Source organism: Sarcophilus harrisii, chromosome X (assembly GCF_902635505.1).
Source record: "Sarcophilus harrisii chromosome X, mSarHar1.11, whole genome shotgun sequence".
NCBI lineage: Eukaryota > Metazoa > Chordata > Mammalia > Dasyuromorphia > Dasyuridae > Sarcophilus > Sarcophilus harrisii.
This window is the reverse complement of record NC_045432.1, coordinates 34,269,843-34,291,324: the sequence shown is the minus strand read 5'-3', so window position 1 is coordinate 34,291,324 and position 21,482 is coordinate 34,269,843. Positions and strand designations below refer to the sequence as shown.

The window sequence follows — 21,482 nt, the reverse complement described above, 5'->3', positions numbered from 1 at the left end:
CGCATAATAATCTCTAAGGAGGGAAAAAAAGCCCAAACTTCCCAAAGGCTGGTGAGCGATGCCACCATCCTCAGAGCTATTCCCTGTGAGCCTTGGGCTTCCCCAAGTTTGGAGCCTGCGAAGCGTCAGGCAGGTGGGGCTTTGGGATCCACTCCAGCCTTCCCAGTTCCCCTGTGTTACCGCTAATTAAAGACAGCCTTTGTGTTGACAGATTAAAAGATGGCCTTCCCTGAACGGCTGGGAGAGAAAGTGCAGGGCACCCACCAGCGGAGCAGGGCAGCGGCACTGCCAGCTCACCCCAGCTCTACTCCACGGGGGCAGGAGGGTCTGGCTAAAGAAGGGGTTCACCCAAGAGAAACGCTCCAGGCAGGCTGCTGCTGGTACTGAGCTCCCCACAGCAGGAGACGGTTAAGATGGACAGGAGAGGGAAAGAGAGTACTTCACAGATCACGGCGGCACCCGGCAGCCTGCCCCTCCAAGCAGTTTCCCCTTGTCTTTCTTGAGGCCTTACTGGTGACAGAGGATTCTCCTTCCAGCAAGCAAGGGTTATTATACCCACTTTATGGATGAGACGAGAAGAGAAGCAAACAGCCTACAGTCACATGGGTATTGAGTGTCAGAGCCCAGGATCCCACCGGGGTCTCCTGGCACCAAACCTAGTGTCCACCGGGATGGCACACCTCACGCCAGCCAATAACAATACCCTCGGGGGGTGGGCAACACTTATGAGCATGCAGTGGTGAACCCAGACAGACTGACTCAGTCTCCGAACCACAGAGGCAGCAGAGGTCGAGTCTGACCAGAGGGGGAGACCCCCCCCCGGGCACAAAATCAGCAGCTTCTGCCATCAGAAAGGAGCAGGAAGATCAGTGGCAGCCCCACAAGCTGTTAGCAGCAGCAAGGGAGAAGACAGTCGCAAAGAGCCTTCTATCCCAAACCACTGGGAGAGACCAAGTCCCAGATCCATCCCTGGGGCTCTAGATGACACTGGACAAGTCTGGAAGGGCAGGAGCCACTTCAAGTGGCCACAAGTGCAGTGACGCAAATGCCGCCCCTAAGTGCCACGGTCCCAATGCTCTTATCGATCACTGCGGAAGTTCTGACCTCCTCGGGCAGCCCGGTGACCCCCTCATCCCCAGGAATCTGCCACCCTCAGCCTTCCATAGCAGGGGTTACACACCTGCGCCACCACCACAGGCCACTGTTTCTTCTTCCTCCTCTCCAAGCTGGAGTAGGTAGACTAAGCAGTCAGTAAGACCTCCCCTCTTGTCTAATCCTAGGATCACTTCCCATCTACAGTCTAAGTTTCCTTTTCTCTGAAACAAGAGGGATGGACCAAATGACCCCGGAGGCTCTGACATCCTATGTTCCCTGATCTATTTGTGAGGGAGATAGCAAAATAATCATCATCATTTTTAAAGTGTAGCAGAAGGAGGTAAGGACACAAGAGGCCCAGAGCATGTGACAACTGCAAAGGAAAGAAAAAAGAAATAGGGGAACGGGGATGATTTCACCATCGAGGGCTAAACCGAAACGCTGGGGGTGGGGGGTGGGAAGAAGCGCTGTCGAAAAGCTAGAAGAGGATGCAGAATATGGCCAGGAAGAAGAGGATGGTCAGGAAGCCAGAGCCGGCAAGGGGACAGAGCAAACACCTCAAAGGAATCACAGAGTAGGTTAAAGGTGAGATTGCTCAAGTGATTCCAACCTATGCAGGTCTGACCTTCTCTCTCTTCTTCCAGAAAGTGTGGGATCCTTCGAGAGCATGGCTGGGTTCAAGAGCTGTCTCTGCCACTTATTGGCCACATGACCCCTCCCTCTCTGAGCCTCAGTTTTCTTCCCTGCAACATAGGCCTCCTGCCGTCCAGGGCTGGGAACGAAGTACTGGGGAAAAAAAGATGACTGGACAGAAGAGCGTGGCTAGGAAAGGCCCGGGCTTTTCTACTCCAGTCCTCCTAGGGGGCCCAATGTGGACTCGGCTACTGAGGGCTCTGGCCAGGTCTCTCTCACAGGCCGCGGAATGGCTGGGCGTCGGGCACTAGTGCCAGAGAACCGGCCCAGCCGCATTTGGAGAGGCATAAGCCCCATGTTGGCCACAGGGTGAGCAGGGTTTTTTTTTAGCCACAGAAACTCAGGAAGACTGTCTGCTAAGTTATGGACGGGTGCCCATACCAACAGCGCTACAGCTCCTTGAAGTATTAACATAAGGAAGGGACATATAAATAGAGAAGGCAACAAAATAGAAATCTGGCCAAGACTGTGGAGTTTTGAGCTCTGGGGGATCCTTCATATCATATCCTCATAGAGAGGAGCAAATGACTTGTCCAAGATCACAGAGAGCTCGAGCAAAGGGCAAGGGAGTGAGAGCAAAAGTGACAGAGAGCAAGATCGAGAATGGGAGGGAGAGCGAGAGAGCACGGTTGAGAACAAGAGTGACAGCAAGAGAGAGCAAGATCAAGAACAAGAGACAGAGAAACAGAGAACACGACGTAGTCCCTACATAGCCAAGTTTCCCAGAATCTTGCGGGGTCGCCCGTCATAACTACTGATACACCAAGTTGAGGTGGCCGGTGCAGTCCTGGCAAGAGCTCACACCAGATACTCTGCAGCAGAGCATAAGCTGCTCTAAGAAAACTTTCCCGTTGGATCCCACGGCTGAAAGAGCCGATGTCAAGGATCTCCTGGAGTAAGTCAACATCAAGGGCACTCACCCATCCCTCTCTTGCCTGATGACCTGGATTCATCTTTAGCAAAAGCCTGGCCTGATCATTCGGTCTACAAATGTACACACAAGGCCCTGGACGGCCTCGGGGAAGACTGGACGCCGGAGGTGACAATTTGGGGACACCCACATCCAACAGTACAAATGGCAATAAATACAGCTCCTGAATGGCAACCACAGGCAGGCCAACATCCAAACTTTCCAGCCAAGAGAAAAGGACCATTGGAAAGCTGGAGGTACCGAAACCCATGCGTTTCAGAAAAGAGCATCCGAGAATAATCTTTAGAGAAACCTCAAGAGATATAGCGGCAAGGACCACATCAACGTCAGGGAGAAAAACTTATGACATCTGCTTTCACATACATAGGATCGAGCTGCGGGTCTTCCAAAGAGAAAATAAACACAGCAAGACGAACCACACGGCCGAGTGGGAAGGACCCTAGATTTGGACTCCAGTCGTTGCAGGTTCAAATTCTGACTTTGCTAACAACTGGCTACATGTCCTTGGCTGGACGAGTCACTCAACCCTCTAGTTCCAAATACTAGGATTTTCTCCCCTCCCCCCCATTTTTTTTTTTTTTTTTTTTTGGTGAGGCCTAGGGTCTCACAGCTATTAAGTGTTAATTGTCTGTGGTTGGATTTGAACTAAGGTCCCTCTAACTTCAGGGCCACCAATCTAGCCACCGTGCCATCTAGCTGCCCCCTTCTTTTTACCAAAAATACATTTTCCTTTAGGAGGAACTCTTGCCATTAAGATTTGGCTACCCCAGCACTTACTTTGTTCAATGTTCTTTTTAACTAGAAAAAAAGCACATTCACAACTTCTAAACTCACAGAAGATTCTCCTTCCCAAGTATGGGAGTACATACTAAGGGAGGCGTATATTTTAAACATTTTCCAGATTCAATGATCTCCCACATGAAGATATTTCAATATCCACTCCCCCCAACGCCCTTATGCCTGGCATCCACAGCCACTATCTCCTGGAGAACGATAGGAAATGCGATATTGTGGGAAGAATATTGCCGCTCAACTGGTATTGCTAAAACACAGATGTGACCATGTTATCCACCCCCACCACTGACATAAACATCTGTAGCTCATTCTTGCATCTAGGATAGACGGAAATGGACTGAACCAGTGATTTCCTCGACATGGGAAAGATGAGGGTGAGAAAACTCCTCCTCCCAATGCAGGTGGTGTCGAAGAGCGGTCCCGAACAGAAAGAGGGCAAGAGGGCAAGTATCGTACCCTGCATGATGCAGGCCACGCGTGGCAAAGGAGGGCCTTCCCAGCAGAGGGCCAGCTCTCTCTAGCCATCACACCGTGCTGCCTCGCCCCAAGCCTCCACTTGGGATTTAAAGCCCTCCACAACCTGTCTCCCATCTGCCTTTGCAGACTTATTTCCTGTTTATATTTCCTCTTTGTTCACTCTCCATTCCAGTCAAAATGGCCTATTTCTAGAACTATGGGACTAGAGGCATTCTACCAGCAGCCCCTGCTCTCGCTGTTTGGCCAAGCAAGTGTCCCCATTTGTGTACACTGTATGTGTACCCACCTTGGAGAAGGCTTCGACCTAGTGTGCTCTATACACACACACACACACACACACACACACACACACACACACACACACACATACTGCTACAGTTATTAGGTCCTCCATTCTACACCTCATTCCATCTACCCTATATATCTACAGAGTTGCAATTCCTCTTAACAAGAATACGTGGAGGCCCAAACAATGAATGCATCGCAACTCCCAATCAGACCGAAAGCTCCAAGAGGCCGGGGGTTTGTGTCTCATCTAAATCTCTGGATGGGATCGCTCTAGAGCAGGGGTCCTCAAACTTTTTGAATAGGGGGCCAGTTCACTGTCCTTCAGACTGCTGGAGGGCCAGACTGTAGTAAAAATAAAAACTTTGTTTTGTGGGCCTTTAAATAAACTTCCTAATCCTGGGTGAGGGGGATAAATGTCCTCAGCTGCTGCATCTGGCCCACGGGCGTAGTTTGAGGACCTCTACTCTAGAGCATTCATACTTAACCATCACAGAAAGCTGAGTCCTGGTTTGTTTGCTCAAGTATCTTCCTGCTTTGTGGTGTGCCCTTGGAGCCCTGGGCCATTTCTATCCCCCTCGATCTCACCCACCACGGTCCATCTCAGCTAGCGTCACTGACATACCTGCTACCTGAGAAGCTGCAAAGAAATAAACGAACCCCTGGATCACAGATCGCTTCTGGGTCAATTTCACTGTTATTTTAGGGACAACCGATACAGGAGATAGCTCCAGATCCAGTGGGAGACTTTGGCCTTTTTGAGCTAAGGCCTTTCCGGGTCTCAGTTTGTCAGAGGCAATGTCCATTCACTGATTAAGACTAGGAAAGAAATGGGGCAAAGTGGCCTCTTTTACCTACTAAAAAAACTTACATGTATAAAAATCTGGGAGGGGAAAACTCTCTGGATTTCTGGTCAAAACAGAAACAATCATTATTTACACTCACTCTGAACCACCAGAATCCAAATAATGAACAACTGAGGCTTGGGCTGGGACCTATTATTGGTGGATCAATGACCAGAGTGATCTGGGTTTGAGGCATAATCCATGAACAAGAAATTTGGCCCATAAATGCAAAGAGATCTTACTGGGTTTCAGTGATCGAAATGTATATGCCTTTAGGCAGAGCACCAGCAGGTGAGAGTATGATTCCCTATATGGAAGGAAGAAGAGAAGGGAGGGAGGGAAAGAGGGAGGAAGGAAGGGAGGAAAAAAGGAAGGAGGAAAGGAAGGAAGGAAGGAAGGAAGGGAGGGAGGGAGGGAAGGAAAGGAAGGAGGGAAGGAGAAAAGGAAGATATTCTTCAAACAACAGAAAACGTGTGAGTTGTAACCCAAATCTCTGAATGGATGTTGCCTCTGACAAACTGAGACCTGTTGAAGACCTCAGGTCAAACAGGCCAAGATCTCCCACTGCATCTGGGGCCATCTCCTGTGTCGCCCTGATCTATATCTCGTCACTGGACCCAATTGGTTCCAGAGGAGCGAGTGAGGCTGGTGACTGCACAGCTCACCCTCCCTTCAATCCAACTCATTTGCAAGTTGGACATCTCCTTCCTGAGATCACGGTCCTCTTTGAGAGCGAAGGACACACAACAACAAATGACAAGCTCGGGACTCTGGGACATCCCAAACCCGGAAAGGATGGACGGTGATTAGGGCACTCATCATAATGACAGTCATTTATCTCAACAAGGAGATGAAAGGAACATGAAAGGAGATTTTTAAAACGTCTCTTCCATTTCCATATCTCCAAGCAGATTTTCCATTTCTAGTCACTGCTACATTAGCTTTTTCTCCATTCTATGAAAATGAAAAAGATCATTACCGCTGCCTTCTCTAAAATACCATGATATATACCATGATCTCATAATATGCCATGATTTTTTAAAAAAAATCACTGGCCCAGGAGACCAATGTTCAGGATTCTAGTTCAGATTCTGTCCCTTACTTTCCCTGGACCCAGCTAGACTAGCCAATCTCTGATCTATCTCTTCCAGGATCCCATGCAAGACCTTGAGCCAAGTCACTCACTTCCTCTCCCTAGGCCTTAGTTTCCTCCTCTGTAGAATAAGGAGATTGGACTAGATGAACCAACTCTTAAGATCTCAAGAGTAGCCCCGATGACTCCTCCCACTCTGTTTTATTTGTCCATTAAAAGGCCATGGATCCCATAAGGTAACGCTATCGTCCCCCGATGGAGAGCAACTTTTGGGCCTCCCTGGCCAGGAACGGGTCTGGGCTGGGACTGGGTGCTTGCCACCCCTACGTTCCAAAGTCAAATATAGGATTCGAATCCCTCTCCTGATTCTTTTTTTCCCTATTAACCCAACCGTGAGACTGTCTGTGAGTGTGCCACGGTCCCCAAAATTCCCAAGGGGAACTCCTGGCCACTTCCCCAGAACCAACCAGCAATTAGATTAGAAGCTGAGAGGACAGAACCAGTTTTCTTTCTTTTGTTTGTTCCCCCCTCCTCTTTGCTGAATTCTAGGGGAGGGGAATAACATAGCGGCTCCTACCTGAATGGAAACAGCCAAAGGCATAAGGACCGCGCACGTCACAGAAGGAACCTCGGCACTAGAGATAGCAACCTGGGGAGACATTCTCTTTAGCCACAGCAATTCCCGAAACCATGGACTGAAACGCGAAGGGCGAGTTGGTTGCTGGCTGGGGCGGGTGGAAGGAGACCCACTTGATGCCCATGGCAGCACGGTACAACGGAAAGCCAGCTGGCTTTGGAATCTGAGGACCTGGGTTCAAATTCTTGCTATGACACTATCTACATACCTGTATGACCTTGAACAAGTCCCCTATCTGAGCCTCAGCTTCCCCTCTGTAAAATGAGGATGTTAGACCAGGTAGTCTCTGAGGTCCCTTCTCGCTTTGGAGCTAGGATCCTATGTGTGACCTTGGAAATGTCCCTTCACCTCTACTGACCTCAGTTTCCTCCTCTATAAAATGAGTGGTTTAGACCAGGAAACTTCAGAGGCCCCTTCTAGTTCGAAATCGATGCTCGCCTAAGTGACCTTGAGCCACTCACTCGCACTCTGTCCCTGAGCCTCGGTTTCTGCTCTCTGCTCCCCTAGGGGAGTAGTTGAGGTCAGAAAGCATAGTCCACTCCTGGAGGAATCGGGAGAAGAAGCTGAGATCCTCTCTCTGCTTCCTTTCTGTAGCCCCAAGGTCCCTCGGCCGGCTCTTAGAACAGCCCACACGAAGCACACAGAACCGAGCCGGCCTAAGAATATGGATCACCTTTCAATTAACTGCATGCGGATTATTTGGAGCTCAGCTTTCAAGCTTGCCGGGCTCCCTCTCCTCCCTCCCCACCCCCACTGAAGTCCCTGGCCTTTCCCAACACCCTCCGTTGCCATGCTTGGGGAATGGCGACTGCTTTGAATGTCTGCCCAAGGAGAACAAATTAGGAAGGTGAATCCCCTGGGGAGGGAGGCGGGGGCAGAATAACAAGGCATTTTCCAAAGCCCCAAAAACAATCCTTGAAAGTTCTCATTCTCCGATTTGGCTTTCCCATGCCAGTGGTCTCCTTTATGAGCACAGTTAATGGAAAGCTGTAAACACAAGGAGCAGCTGGGCAATTATCGCTCAAATTGCCCCCCCCCCCAGAAGAGAGGAAAAAAGACCCCCTTCTGGAAGAGGGGGTCTATGGGAATGGAGTGGGGCATACCATATCAGAGTAGACTCAGATGTAGGTTAGTTGAGAACTGTCCCCTCCTCCTGTCCACCCCCCCTGTATTGGTGGCTCTAATAAAAATTAAGAGAAAAAAACCCAATCATTACAGTTCCCATTTCCTCAATCCTTCTAGCTTCCCAAAGCACTTTCCTCCAGATGCCACCCGTGAGGTAGGCGAACTGACATGAACCCCAATCCAGGGGTGGAGAAACTGAGGTGCAGTGGAAAGAGCAAAGGGGTGGAAATCCTAGGCCCGACACTCACCACCTGTGTGAGCAGGGACCTTATTTCCCCTTCCCCACCTCAGCTTTCTCCATCCATAACAGTCAAGATCTATAAGCTGATATATAATCTTATAGAAATCACTTAATCTCTCTGAGACTCAGTTTCCTCTTTTGTAAAATGGGGAGAGGGCAGTGGGGAGGAGGTTTTTTTTTTAATTACTTTTTTCATCTGACATTTGGATTTCGTGACACAGCTAAGAAAAGTTAAATGTCCGAGGCCGGATTTTTTATGCAACAGCTAGGAAATGTTAAATATCCGAGGCTGAATTTGAACTCGGCTCCTCCTGAGTCCAGGGTGGATACTTCACCATCTAGTGAAGTGATCCACTTCACCATCTAGCTGCCCCTACTATGTGGCTTCTAAGAGTCCCTTCCGGTTTTAGACAGCTGGTGATCTATGGGGCCATCCGTGTATGAACTTAAAAAGTCGCTTCCCTTCCGTGGCTCTCAGTTTCTCCCTCTAAAAAGTGAGTGTTGAACTACAAAGCCTGTGGGGAGGTCCCTTCCAGCTCCTGATCTAGATTCCCATTAGTCGGAAATAATGTGTCAGAGGAAGGTGTCATCTGCTCAATGCCATTCCCCTATCCCCCAGGCTTCTTCAACTTGTTATGGGAAGGAGGGAACTACTCTGGGTGGCGGCTAACTAAAGGGGAGGGAAATCGGGAGGCCGTGGACAGGTAGAATCGTGGCTCTCCAGTCAGAGGCCCCGACTTGGGGTACCCCCTCTGACCCCAAAGGTGCGAAGGCAGGACAGTCACTCCTATCACCTCTGGAAAATAGAAGGGTGCCACTGGTACCCTGAATCCTAGAGACCCCTTACCCTGAGGGGGACCAATAGGGGAGCTTGGTGAGAATAGCAAAAGACAGCACTGAAGCAGTAGAAGGGGAACAACCCGACAAACAGATCACCATGTCAGCCTGGGCCAACCAAGTTAGAGCTAGCTTAGCAAAAGGGAGGAGAGTCAGATGGCACAGAAAGGCCTGAACCTCTGGTGCTCGAGCCCTAGCTTTGCAGCTAGCTACCAGCGGGCAAGGTCTCAGTTTCCCTCTTTTGTAAAATGAAAGGATCTAAATGGAACCATCTCCAGAAGAAAACTGAGTCAAGTAACTAGGATCATGGAACTAGAGCTGGAAAAGATTTCAGCAGCCACGCTGAAAGTCTAATCCTCTGATTTTGCAGAGGAGGGGATCAAGGTTAAGTGATTTGTCCAAGGCAGAATTTGAATCCAGGTCCTCTGCCTCCAAAGCCTTTCCCCTGGACAATGCTATTGGACTCTTTCCATTGGATAATGCCACTGGACTCCTTCCATTGCATGATGCTATCTCCTGATGACCTCTAAAGTCCCTCCCACTTCTAAAGGCCAAGCCTGGGTCTTGCCATTTTACAGATTCCATCGGCCAGTGGCGGTGATGTGAGAGGGGTGGGGGTGGGGACGATTCATCCCGTGGCCCAACAAGAACTGAGATTTGGCCACTCTCCCCATCCCAGCTATCCCCAACACGGCAGAACCTGAGTGAACCCTCCCACAGCGCTAGCACGGAGATCTCCAATTAATACCCAAACACTTCAAGGTCTGTTTCTTAACGGACGGCCAAGAAGGCAGCCCAGTTCTGGCTGCCGGCTGGCTTGCCCGGTGCTTTCTGGGCCTCTCCTTTGAGGGTGTTCTGCCTCACACGTTGGGAACGGTAAATTATGAATACAATCTCCACCCCTTCCAATGGGCCACAAGTCAGTAAGTGTGATGGGGGGGGGGGCGGGGGGATACACGGACCCTGACACTCGGCCATTGCAAAGCCATTCCACTGTTTTAAATGGATCGTGATTGGTCGAGCCTTGTGTTGCACACTGAAGAAGCCTGAGACCGTACAAGCGAGTTATAGCCGAGGAAACACGTAACCTCCCCAGAATTCAACTTTTGCCCATTAGGAGCTCCCCTTCCCTAGCCGCCCCCACCCTGACCAGCTCAGAAAACCAATGGGACCAGCGAGAGGTAGAGTTTCAGCATTCAATTAGCATTCCTTCAATCAAAGCAGTAACGACGCACGAGGTATGAGCTTTTAGGCTGGAGAATACCACGAGGACACAGCTGACGGTTCTGGGGCCGTTGGAAAGCCGCTTCCCATACGGTCTCATCTCCTTCCCACGACAACCCTGGGGGGAGGGGGGATGCTATTATTATCCCGGCCAGGCACCTGGGGGCCGGCCGGGCACCAGGAGCACCTTGGAGAAGCCGGGCAGCCCGGGGCAGAAGCCACCAGGAAATGGCCTCAGGAGGCCAGGCCCGGTCTTGGGACACCAGGCTACTTCCAAGCACCCTCACAGACCCACTTGCTCCGGGAACAGTCCATCAATATAATAGAACCTAACACCAACTGCCCCTGTCCCTGTTTTCAAAAGGAGACTGGGAAGGAGAGGGGTCAGCATGGGGAGGTGTGTGTGTGTGGGGGGGGGATCCATGACTTGTCCAGTCATACAGCTAGTAAGCGTCTCAGGAAGGAAATTAAAAGCTAAGGTAGAATTCGAACCCAGCTCCTCCTGATTCCCAATCAAGCTCTCCAGACCACTTCTAGTTTCACTCTTGCTGCCAACAGTCCAGCAGTCATGGGATCACTTCTAACGCCAAAGGCTAAGTTAAGAAATGATATCTTCTAGACCTTGACTAGTCAAGGTCTCGGAGCTTCTGTCCCCTACATCTTATCACGCACTAGGAATTTTCCTCTTCCCTCCCTCCCCATCTATTTCACATCCACTTATCTCTAGCTCACCCAGAGCCCATTCCTCTCCGACCCCAAGGAACACCTCCCCACTTCCTATGGCTATTCCAGTCGAGGCCCAGACTAGCTCGACCCAAGGGATGATGTCCCCCTCCTGGTGTTCAGCTCCCTCCGGGCATCTCCTCCGCTCCTTATCTTAACCTTCTCTCCCATTTGTAGATCTGGAGAATGGGCACATCGTGGTCAAATCGACCAACCGGTCAATTCATCAAGCTCCACGGTGTGAAGCACTGTCTTCACAGGCAGAAGAAATAAGGATTTATATAGTAACGGGATTATCTCATTTGAGCTTTACAGCAACCCTGAGAAGCAGGTGCTGCTTTATTCCCATTTTACAGATGGGGAAACTGAAGCAGATTAAGTGACTTGCGCAGGGTCACACAACTAGACAGCTTTTGAGGCTGAATTTGAACTCGTCTTCCTGACTCGGGGTCCAGGATATTCTTTTCCCTGCTTCCCAGCAGGATAATTTTTCTACTCAAAGTTTTCCAAATTTTGTTTTGACCCACGGGCTGTTGGGTCCCTCCTGCCCCCTTGCTTTCCATTAGGGTCAAAGGCTTTCAAGTGAGAAAGAACACTGGCATTCAACCTCCTCATTCTACAACTAAGGAAACCGAGCCCTGGAGAACTTAGATAACTTGCCCAGGAAGGCATAAGGCATACGTAGACTGGAGATTGAAACTCGGGTTCTCTCACTCCAAACCTAGCATGCTTTCTGAGCTCATGGAGGGTCAAAGTTCAAATCACCTCACGAGCTGCCGGAACTCCAGCTAGGTGGAACAGTGCATATGAAGCTAGGTTTGGAGTGCAAATCCTGCCTCATTCAACTAGCTGTATGACCCTGCTCGGCTCACTTCACTATGGTCTGCCTCCGATGACAGCACCCATCTCCCAGAAGTCCAAATGAGACAATTTACATAAAGTACTTTAGTGAATGGAAAGCATCCAATCACACTGAAGCAGCATCTTTTACAAGAGTCAGTCTTTCACCTGAAGGCTACCCAGTACGGCTGCTTGTTACCTGAGGCACAGCTCTAATCCTTAGGAAGGGTTAGAGTACAGTGCTGGGTCTGTCACCTTCCCGAGTTCAAATCTGGCCTCACATACTTACTGGCTGTGTGACCCCGGGAAGGTCATTTCACCTCATCTGCCTTGGTTTCCTTGTATAAAATGAGCCGGAGAAAGAAATGGCAAACCATCTAGTACTTTTGCCAAGAAAACCCCAAATGTAGTCCCAGAGAGTCGAACGCAGCTTAAAGGAACGATGATGACAAGATCCTTAGGAGTTTCCCATCATATCACACCTAAATCTTGCTCAACTCCCAGCCGCTCTTCCCATCGGCCAAGCGACACCGACCCCACGTGTCTACAGTCAAGTCCCACAGACGCTCAAAGCCCATCTTGTCTCCCCTAAGTTTTCTCCAGACTAATCGTGCTAATAACCCCGTACACTTATCCTCACTATATAAGGTTGTTCGGGGAATATATTCTAGCTTCCAAAGCAGAGATTTCATCTACTCCAATTCCCTCATTTTACAGAGGGGCCAAGCGAGGCCCAGAGAGAAAACCGTCCAAGCTAACGCGTGGGGTAAGCCAAAGAAGGAGGATTCAAAACGAGGTCTCCTCTCACGCAAAGGGCAGTAAGCTGCTACATCATGTTAGACCCGCAACATCTGTCCTAAGACACAGCTCCCAGAATGGATCTTTTTGGATCATGACTGTCATTCAAAGTGTTAGTTTTATGTCATTTGAAATTTTAATCAGCTTGAGATCTGGGCCTTCATCCAAGTCACTGATTAAAACGTTGAGTTAGACAAGTTATGCGAGGTTGAGGAGAGAGCCCTGTGGCACTCCACTAGAGACTTCCCCCCTACACTGGCACCGATCCATCGGTCTGGATCGTTCAAATATAAACATAAAATCCCTCTATCCGGAGTCCCAAGTCCTTCACGGGAGGCCTGTGTACATCACCTTTGTGTTCTTCCACCTGGATCTCCATATATTCCTCGATCCGGTGCCACTGTTCCTCACACAAGACGTCTCCCACCTCCAGGTATTTTCCCTGGCTGCTCCCCCCCCCCCCCCAGCCCAAGCCTGGAAAGTTCTCCTACTTCCTACTTCCCACTCTCTGGCTTTCCATTAAGTTACAGCTAAAATCTCGCCTTCTTTAGGAAGCTTGATTCCCTTCTCCTGAACCTTAATCTTCCCACTGAGATCTCCAACTTCTCATCTGTACCTACTCATTTGCACGTCATCACTCCCATTAGAATGGGACTCTCTGAGCGCAGGAACTGTCTCCTGCCTTCCTCTGTCTCCCCACTGCTTAATATAGTACTCGGCACCTCGTTAGGTGCTCAATAAACATTTATGACCAACTCATGCAAATAGTTCTGAGCCCGCCACTCCGTGCCATGTACCTAGCAGCTGACATCTTTCCATCCTGCCCGCAGGGCAGTGCCTAGTATCCCGGGGAAATGGAGGCTGGCTGGAAGGAAGAGCCAACACAGGGCCTTCCCCACAGAGGCAAAGCTTCACCTCCCCCAGGAGGACCAGCTGAATCAATTGCTTACTCTAATTTTCACCTGCTATCCACTTCTCCTTTGCTCCTCAGACTTGGCTAGCCTGTGGAACTTCACCAAAAGGTCTCCCATTCCCTTAGGAGGAAAGTCCTTGCTTCCCAGGTACTTACTCTTCTCCAGCTCAATCCGAACCCCTGCTTAGAGAACCTCAGTGGTGAGAAGGGCCCTCGGCCCTTGCGCAGACCAACTCCCAAGTGACAGAAAACTCACTACTCTTGGAGTGGGCTCAGTTTATGGGCGCTACAGCTCAAAGGGACCTCAGAGATCATGGGAAGCACGCCATCTCCGCCTCCAAAGGAGCACACGAAGCCACACGGTTCCGTTAGAAAGTTTTTCATTCGACCGGATTCTGATCTGCCTCTTGTCTTTGTATGAAAGTTAAAGGATTCCCCCCACTTTTCTGACTCCACTTTGGAAAACTCTCTCCTGGAAAGTTCAGGACCTCCCCCTAGCTCTTACCAGGACCTGCCACACAACCCCCACCTGCCACTATCAATTACCACTTCCTTCCTCCCTCACTGTCCAGCCAATGTAAGAAGGCCTCCCTTTCCTGCCGTCTCCCTTTGCCCTCCTATCATATAGTCAAGTCATTTTCTCCCCTCTCATCCTGTCCCCTTGAAGGAATCTGCCCTCCTCTTCACCTCCCCCCCACTACCACCGGACCAATAAGGCTATAAGTTTGTCATTTGGAATAGCCTGAAATTCCCACCCCCAAACCCGTCCCATTTTGAAATCCCACATGAAGGCAGAAACAATCTAACAAAAATAAGCAATAAGTAGCAGCGGGGAGAACTTGGGCTCCAAAGCCGGGAGGGCCTGCAGTCTGGTCCCCGGCCCTCAGTTTACCTCTTGGGGCCTCGGTTTGTCTCTCTGTAGATGAGGGCACGGGGTGAACCAAGTTTCCTCTGAGGTTAGCCCTGCCAGCTCCGATCACCCTAACTTGTAATCATGATTCTCAGCAAGCCCCCCGGGCTTTCCCATGACAACGTGGTCCCTCATGGAGGATAAAAGGCATCTGGGTGGCCTCTGGCCGCCCTCTGGGAGTTTCGGCAGGGAAGCCTTCCCCCCCATGTCCTCGTTTCTACGAGGATCACCCTCCTCTTGGAACCGCCCGACCGGGACCCCTGCAGAGTGGCTTCCTGGGCCCAAGGCAAGAAGCCAAGGTCTGCTTAGCTTCACTCCCTCCACGGCCTCCCCCCCAACCTTCCAAGGTTGGGCTCTCTCCCCATTGGCCTCTCCAAAAGGGCTGTTCTTCCCTAGGCCCTAATTCAGACATCCCTGTCACCAGCTCTCAGGTCCCTCCTCTCCCCCTCCCCCATCAATCACTTCCTGAATCCCATTCTTCTCGGTTCCAGAATGGAAACTGCCCCCCCCCCCCGCCCCGTGCCAAAAAATCATTACTGCCCACTCCACCTAGCCCTGTGTGGCCAGGCCCAGAAACTCAGGTTTCTGCCCAGCCCCAGAGCTCACCACGTGCCTCTCAAACTATATACACCACACAGGCTGAATGAGGATTCTTTCTTTAGAGCTTTTCTGGCTCCACTTAGTAATTCATTCTTCTCATCTCCCCTTTCTGATACTGCCATTCTCTTTTTACTCTGCCCCAGGGATGCTGCAGTTCTCTCCCCCCCAGCCCTCCCCCTCTCCCTCCCCTATCCCCACAGTCCACTAGCCCGAGTAACCGCCATTCTGTTTACTTTTCTCCAAACATCATTCATCTGAGCCTACCTTTCCCCAGACCTCAGCTGGTCTGAGAAGGTGGGCTGCCCATGTCTTTTTGATCATGATGATGATTCTTTTTGGTGCTGCCATCCAGCCACCTGGGCCGCCCCCCCCCCTCAGTCTGAGGCTGCCCCCTTCTCCCTACCCCCATATCTCAGTTCTCTCTCTCCAACCCCCTCTCCCCTTCGGAGTGATGGTCAAAGCCGGCCTCGGAAGCTGGATGAACCTGGCGTTTCCTTACAACAACTCCAGCCCAGATTGTCTCTAACAGCCCTGGGAGCGTCCTTTTGGGGGGGGGGGGGGCTAAGCCCCAAGGCAAAGTGTCCTAAGAGCCAGCCCCACGAGCCTCTGGGCCACCCAGAGGTCACTGACGAGGGTAACCTGATGGCCTACCTGCGTCTGGGGACCCCCTAACTTCTCCTTCGCCCCTCCTACTCTGGGGGCCTGACTCCGGGAGCTATCTCTGACTCCCCCTTCCCCTAATTGCGGCACCTTTCAACGAACTCTTGCCTGCTTTTGAGTAGGGCCGGGCGGGACCCTGACTGAACTTCACCGGTGGCGGCCCGGTTGCCCCGCCCCCCAATCCAATGGTGGCAAACCCCGGGTTGGCTGCTCCTTCTAAAATTGTCCAATCTTTTTAAACCAACCCTCCTCCCGGGTCCCGTTTTTCTAGGCCCCCGCTGGCCCCTCCTCCCCCCCCCTTCCTCCCGTTTCCCCCACCTCCCCTCCCGGTCAGCTCCGGTCCATTACCCCTTTTCCCCCTTCCCCCCCCTCCCCCTCCAACCCCACCCCCTCCGTCCCTGACTCCTTCCGTCCTCCCTTTTCCCTTCCCCCTTCCTCTCTCTCCCCGCACCTCGTCCTCCATGCACTCGGCCCCCGGGGCTCCTTGTCTTCTTCGTCCCCGCTCGCTCGTACCGCCCCCCGTCGGGGACTCCACCCCCCGCTAGCCCCCGCCCCCGGGACAGCCCACTCCCCACGGCCCGGCCGTTGCCCCCCTGGCCCCCGGCTCCCCCAGGCCCCCTTGCCCAGCGCCCGGCGGCGGCGGCGGCGGCAGGCGGTCGCGCGAGCGAGCAGCGGCAGCGGCCGCCGGAGAAGCAGCGGCCGCCGGGCCGGCGGCCAGTAGAAACCCGGCGGCGGCAAAGGCGGCGGCGGCCAGCGGCGGCAGCGGCGGCGGCGCCGCGCCGCCCCGGCCGGTCCGGCCCCGCCCCGCCGCCCCGCGCCCCGCCCCGCCGCCCGATTTCGCCCCCCAAACCTCGCTCGGGGATTCCCCCCTCCCCCAGCCACTCCAAAGCCGCTCCCGCCCGCCCTTCCGAAGCCGAGCCGACCCGGGCGCTACCGAGCCAGCCCCCTTCCCTTCCGTTCTCTTCCGTTCCCTTCCCTCTCCTCTCCTCCCCAAGGGCGGCAGCAATTTGCCCCTGCTCTCCCCCCCCCCCCAAACACACACCAGTCCGGCCTCCGGCTCCGGCGTCCAGCCCTCCTCCATGCCTCGGCGGGGTGGGAGGGGCCCTATACCTTTCGTGGCGGGGCAGGGGCAGCCAGCCCACTTCCGCCGGTCACCCCTCCCGAATCAAGCCCCGTCCCTGGGGGGCCCCCAGGGCCAGGGGAAGGACCCAGGTTCCTGGGCCCCCGGCCTTTGCCAGGGACTCATATTCCCTAACCCCAGAATTGTTCGATCTCCCCCCCCCTGGACCTCCTTCCTCGCTGGCCCTTCACCCCGGGAAGGAGGGGCGGCCAGCCCCCTAGCAGGGTCCAGCCTTCCTTAAAGGGTAGGGGCTATTTTCTCTGCCACCTTCTTCGAAAGCCTACCAGACCAACGACCACTCCCCCTCGGGCCGACGCCTTCCTTCTCCCTCTCGTTCTGCTGCTGCCCAGCCCCAGCCAGGGCCCGGGGCACAGGGCAAGTTGCGGGCCGCCGCCGTCTCGCCCCCTCCCCCTCAAACCCAACACTTCGTCTTCCAGGTAGCAGGGCCACCACATCACCCCCTGCCCGTTTCCATGGAGACCCCCGCCCGGCCGGAGAAAAGGCTCGGCTCCGCGGCTCCGCTCCTCTCCCCGCAGGGGAACAAGTCTCACCTGGCCTGGGGTCTGGGAGGACCGGGGTACCGCGCAGGGCTGGGAAGTGGAGTACCGAGGAGTGGGGTGTCCCGGGGGAGAGGAGGGGAGGGGCGGGGCGCGGGCACGGCCCCGGCCCCAGGAGAGCGCTATGTCCGGGGACACAAGGCAGAGAAGGACGCCGCCCGCCCACCGGTCCCCAGGCTGGGGGAAGAACGGCGGCTGGCCAGGGGCTGGCTCGGACGCGAGCGAGCGGAGTGAGGCGAGGCGAAAAGCCGGGGGAACCCGAGCAACGGGCTCCGAAGGGTGGAAGAAATTTCGGAAAAAAAAAAAAAAATTAAATTTAAAAAAAAAAAAAAAAAAAAAAAAAGACGCACCTGTTCCCGGCTCGGCGGGGCTTGGCCGGGCTCGGTTGGGCTGGGCTGGGGAGCTCGGCTCAGGCCGCCACCCCGGCTCCCTTTGGCCGCCCGCCCCGGCCCCGGCGACGCCGCCACTCGCTGCCCGCTCCGCGCTCGTACCGCCCTAGCCCCCCTGCTCGGCACCACCGACCACCAACCAACCACCAACCTCCAGCTCGGGCTCGGGCTCCGGCTCGTCCTCTTCTCCTGCTGCTCGCTCTCCTCCTCTCCGTCCTCCTCGCTGTCCTCCTCTTCCTCCTCCTCCTCCTCCTCTTCGTCGTCGTCGCCCTCCTCCTCCTCCTCCTCCTCCTTCCTCTCGGTGCTGGCTGGCGGCGGGTCGGACTCTAGGAACTGCCAGGGGAAGAAGGGAGGGCTCAGCAAAGCTGAAGGGAGGCAGAGACACACACTGGCAGCCGCGGCAGCCAGCGAGCCAGCGAGCGAAAGAGTGAGGGGGAGAGAGGAGCGGAGCGCTGTATCTCTGTGCGTGCGCGTATGTATGTGTGTATGCGTGTGTGTGTGTGTGTATGTGTGTGTATGTGTGTGCGAGCACAGCCTTCGGAGTGGGTGCCGGGCGCGGGGCGCGACGGGAAGTGCAGTCCGGTCGGCGCTGCGAGCCTCGTCGTGGCCCACTCTGGGAGACTACAGCTCCCACAATGCCCCAGGTTTGGGGTGGGGGGAGAAGAGGAGTAGGGGGGAGGAGAGAGGGAGGGACAAGAGCAGGGAGCAAGCGGCGGCGAAGGGGGCAGAGCCAAAGCAGCCCCAGTGACACAGGGAGGGGTGGAGGGGGGGGAGAGATTGGGGGGGAGTTGATCGCTGTGCGGACGGAGCGGATTCCGGAGAGGGAGAGAGAGACAGCGGTGGCTGCAGCAAGCCGGGCAAAGAGCTAGACTCCCAAGAGAGGCAGAGGTGTTCTCGATCCAAATGGGTGGGAGAGACCCACGCCCCCCCCTCCTTACAGTCACCCCAGAAAGGGACAGAATTAAGAAGGAAAGAGGACAGAGGGAGAAAGGTGGGAGGTCACCGGCCCAGAGCTAGGGATCCCTCAATATTTTCCAACAAGCCCCCCCACACCCCCGAGCGCCCTCACTTTGCTGGGCCCCTCGATGCCCAATCCAGTGTGCAGATCCCGAGACCCGAGACCTCCCCCGCCGGGCAGCACTGAGCAGTCGCACTCAGTCCCCTCCTCCCTGGGGCCTGAGGGAGGCTCCCCTAGCTGGCTGGGCGTGACTCCCCCTTCCTCTGACACCCCCCCCAGTAGCCACCACCTCCCCCCAGCACTATCTCCCCCCAAAATAATCCTTCTCGCGCTGGGAGGGGCTCTCCTCTCTCCCCATCCCTCGGGAAACAGGAGTCACTCCGGAGGGGCTTCTCCGCTCTCCCCTTATTCTTGCCCTCCCACCGACTTACCTAAGTAATTCCGGGGGCGACCCGAGTTTCAGCGTTGACCACTTTCCTTTTAAGAGATTGACCGTCCTCAGACACGCCGACCCTTTGGAGAAACAGGGAGACGCATAAATACCCCCCTTCTTTTTCTCCGATTCCAGTGGAAACAGCTCCGAGGAAAGGGGGGCGGTGGTAGTGAGGAGGGGGGGAATCCTAATCCCTAACCACCCATCCCAGGCGTAGAGATACGGGGAGTCGTCCCTATCCTTGAAATCCATCAAATCTCTGTGGTAGGGATGGGGGGGGGGGGAGGAGAAAGAGAAAGAGCATAAGGTCAGGAGAGACGATCCAGACCCCAGCGTTTGGGTGACTCGAGCCGATCCTGGATCCGAGGGGAAGAAGGCGTAGACCATCTGAATAAGGCTGTCGCCCGCAGGAGGGAAAATCTGCCCCACCTGCCCCCCACTCCCCGCAGCCTCGCTCCCCGGGGAGAATCAGATGGACGAAGGGATGAGAGGGAGGGCCGGCAAGCCCCAGAGCTGCCTCCGGGTAGGTCGGCGCCCCTACCCTCGAGAGGAAGACTCCAGATGCCGAGGGTGGGGGGCCGCGGGGGGCCAGCACAATCGGAGGCGGCGTCTGCACTCTTTTCCCGGAATCACCTCCCCGAGCACCGTCTAACACTCGTAGTTGCTTACCAGTCAACCCCCCGTCCCTCTTAGTGCGCGGGAGGCGGGCGGTCGAGGCCGGGGAGCCCAGGGCACAAACTCCGCGGAAGCTGGCCTTCTCCGCCGGGCCGGCCGCCCGCCGCAGCCGCCGCCGGCCTCGCTCTCTCGCTCCGTCCCTCCCTCCCTCCGCTCCGAGCCCCGAGGAGAAGGAGGAGGAGGAGGAGGCAGGCAGGCAGGCAGCTAGCTACCTTCGCTCTGGCCGGGTCCGGACCCTGAGCCTAACTACACGCCCCTAGCCTGCCCCACCCCCTGCTCCCCCTCCCCTCGCGCCCGGCCCTGCCCCTCGCACCGCCCCGCCCTAGTCCCCGGTCCGGATCCCAGCAAGTGCCCGGGGCTCGGGCTCACCCCCCCACCCCCGGGCTGGTCCAGCCCCGCCTCATCTCTCCCCACCCCCCACAGACAGAAAAAGAAAGCCTTGGCCACTTGGCGCCCCAGCTCCCTTGGGGGCTCGATTCAGGGCCCCCCCCCCCAGCCCCCGGTTCGAGTCGGTGTCCGACTATCTAGACTACCCGAGGCCTGGCCCGTTGCCCAACACCCCCTCCCCCGCGCGGTCCGGGTCCAGGTCCGGTCCGGCCCTGCCCGCTGCCTCCCTCCCTGCACGAGGGCTCGGTCCACGCAGGCTCCCGAGTAGGGCGGAGGGTGTCTTGGCTTGCAAGTTTCTTTCTCCACCCCCCCCTCCGCCTCCGCCCTGACCCCCGCTGCAGGGCCGGGCCGCTCCCCCGGGACTCGGCCCCGCGGCGCCCCCTCACCTGGGCAGCGCCCCCCAGCCGCTGGCGCAACTTTCCTCCTCACGCCGGGGAAAGCGGGGAAGGGAGGTGGCGGCGGTGGCGGCGGCGGCGGCGAAGGAGGAGGGAGGGGGGGGGGCTGGGATCAGGCCGCTGAGCTCCGGGAGGACACGTGGGGGAGGAGGGGGAGGAAGGGGGGACGGGCCTGCGATTCTCGGGGCTCCCCCAGCCGGCTTTAGGGAAGACGGAACCTCCCTGGGTCACCGCAGACCCCGCACAGGCCACCTCGGGGGCCAGTCCGGGGCTCCGAGGAGGTGGGGGGACCGCAAGCAACGCCGCTGGCGGCCCGAGAGCTTTACGTGCGCCTCTCCCCCGTTTTCTCCGGGAACCTGGGGGGGGGGGGCGGAGAGGGACGCTTAGAAGGTGGTATTCGGCCTGGCGTTCGGGAGCTGGGGGGGAAGCCCCCAGCCGAACGCCCCGCCCCGCGCCCCCCCTCCGGGCTCCCCGCACACCCACCCGAGACGGCCTCCGTGCGTGGCTCCGGCGTTGGGCACCGAGGACGCCCGCGGGCGCAGCCCCAGCCCCTGCGCTTAAGTGGGACAGGTGCTGGGGAAGGGAAAATGCCGGGGCTCGCCTCGCCTCGCCTCGCCTCGCCTCGCCTCTCCTCTCCACGCCTCGGCCCGGCCCACCCCTCGTGGAAGGCTGGCCCGCCGCTGAGCCCCTGGCGGGCCCTCCAAGTCAGGCTCGGGTCTTGGAGGGGGGGGGGGAGGGGGGAGGGGGCGAGGAGGAGGCGAGGGATGAAAGGTTGGTCTGGAAAGAGCTCGCCTGCCCTGATCTGTGGGCGAGGACAGCCCGGCTCCCAGTCCTCGGGCCCCTCCA

The 21,482-nt window shown here is 55.5% G+C and overlaps 1 protein-coding gene and 1 long non-coding RNA gene across 4 annotated transcripts in view; both read right to left on the bottom strand.

Annotated features, from left to right (window-relative positions):
- The window catches only part of BCORL1 (BCL6 corepressor like 1), a 65,343-nt gene extending 47,348 nt beyond the window's left edge, over positions 1 to 17,995 (bottom strand). For 2 of the 3 annotated variants that reach the window (XM_031944992.1, XM_031944995.1), the window contains exon 1: positions 17,940 to 17,995. The gene's annotated coding sequence lies outside the window, so the exon portion shown is untranslated. Of the gene's footprint in view, positions 1 to 16,173; positions 16,232 to 17,939 lie in introns of those variants that run through there. The other variant, XM_031944993.1, reaches the window with a different exon arrangement.
- Positions 17,996 to 18,012: 17 nt separating this feature from the next.
- On the bottom strand, positions 18,013 to 19,968 carry LOC116420338. The gene is made up of 3 exons (XR_004230634.1): positions 19,849 to 19,968; positions 19,178 to 19,259; positions 18,013 to 18,121 (listed from the first exon to the last, which is right to left on the bottom strand). It is a non-coding gene; the product is annotated as an uncharacterized LOC116420338 (long non-coding RNA).
- Between the last annotated feature and the right edge of the window lie 1,514 nt (positions 19,969 to 21,482).